The sequence below is a fragment of the Genypterus blacodes genome, unplaced genomic scaffold (assembly GCF_046128005.1).
Source record: "Genypterus blacodes isolate CSIRO-AG114 ecotype Tasmania unplaced genomic scaffold, CSIRO-AGI_Gbla_v1 ptg000017l_1, whole genome shotgun sequence".
In the NCBI taxonomy this organism is placed as follows: Eukaryota; Metazoa; Chordata; class Actinopteri; order Ophidiiformes; family Ophidiidae; genus Genypterus; species Genypterus blacodes.
The window spans coordinates 2,255,496-2,257,055 of record NW_027466831.1 but is presented as its reverse complement, the minus strand read 5'-3'; the positions used below and the strand labels follow the sequence as shown (position 1 = coordinate 2,257,055).

The window sequence follows — 1,560 nt, the reverse complement described above, 5'->3', positions numbered from 1 at the left end:
TGTACCAGGTCAAAGCCAATGAAAACATGTCAGGTCACATTAATGAGCTGCTGCATATTGAAGAGCCCCACTTTCCCTGGTGTAAACGCAAATGGAAAAGCTAAATAAGCTTTCATTTTCTGCTCTATGCTTGAAGAGAGGAGGTCTGTGTCTCTGTCTGTCCCACTGCAGGGGGTGTAAGAGGTACGGTGTGTGTGTCTGTGAGAGCTCCTCAAGAATGCACAAGAGATCAGATCAAAACCCCATTTAAATTAAGTGACTAATCAAGTGGGTGAGCTTAGGTAACACTTTTATTGATCACTAACACACATGAACTGAATACAGCCTTAAACACCACCTAGATTTCATTCTGCCATCATTTACCCTCAGAGTGTAACAGGCGTTTAGGACACACATGTTTTAAGATTAAGATTTTACTTAATTACTGACTAACTTTATTTATCATATTACATGCAATTCACATTTGTCTTGCACCAACTCTTACATATAAAACATGCATTACAGAGGGGGTGCAGGGCAGCCATTCTATGGCGCCTCTGGAGCATTTGGGGGTTTCGGTGCCTTGCTCACAGGCACCTCCGCATTGCCCTGGAGGCAAACTGGCAACTCACCAGCTACCAGTCCACTTTCTAGATCCAGACGGGGACTCGAACCGGCGCCCCAATGGTTCCCAGCTAAGTCTCCCTATGGACTGAGCTACTGCTGCCCCAAAAGGCACTGCTGGGATTTGAACCCAGGATCTCCTGTTTACTAGACAGGCGCTTTAACCATCTAAGCCACAGCGCCCCTTAAGTATGGTTCTGTGTACTTAAAAACATATTGTTTGTGATTGCAGGACACAATGCCCACGATTCTACTTTCACGTTTTAAATTCCTCTGAAAATATAGAATACATATTACAAATTTCTGAGCTCTTTCTACAGTGTAGTTACCTAGCCTGGGCTGAACGTAATTGCTCTGACAGGTTCATCTCCATTGACATTATAAACAGTCGATGAAAAGCTATTACGATGTATGATGAACTCTGACCCTCGTGTCGTTTATTCTGCATAATGACACATTGGAGCACATTAGCGCATTGGCTGTGTGTGTGTGTGTGTGTGTGTGTGTGTGTGTGTGTGTGTGTGTGTGTGTGTGTGTGTGTGTGTGTGTGTGTGTGTGTGTGTGTGTGTGTGTGTGTGTGTCTGTGTGTCTGTGTGTCTGTGTGAGTGAGAGAGAAGGGGCAGGAGAGGGAGAGAGAGAGAGAGAGAGAGAGAGAGAGAGAGAAAGACAGATTGTATGGGTAAGAAAGTCAAATTGGAATCAACTTGGCATCGTCTTTGTGTTCTCAGGTAATGGGTCAAAAGAGAAGATGCCTGAGGATAACCCCCCCCCCCCCCCCCTCCCTTCTGTAGGCAGCTACTGAACCATTACACCATAAATGTGATGAAATCTTATAGTGTATAGATTTATTTTCATTTGGTGGTTGCGGTTGGAAAACGTTTATTAATTTTTCCTGGATTTACATTACATCGATACCCTCAGACCAGTTTTGTCAATACGTCCTTTACAGCCTATTGA

General features: G+C 44.1%; 1 non-coding gene across 1 annotated transcript; it reads right to left on the bottom strand.

The window, feature by feature from the left end:
- Positions 1 to 712: 712 nt before the first annotated feature.
- trnat-agu (transfer RNA threonine (anticodon AGU)) lies at positions 713 to 786 on the bottom strand. Its single transcript has one exon. It is a non-coding gene; the product is annotated as a tRNA-Thr (tRNA).
- Between the last annotated feature and the right edge of the window lie 774 nt (positions 787 to 1,560).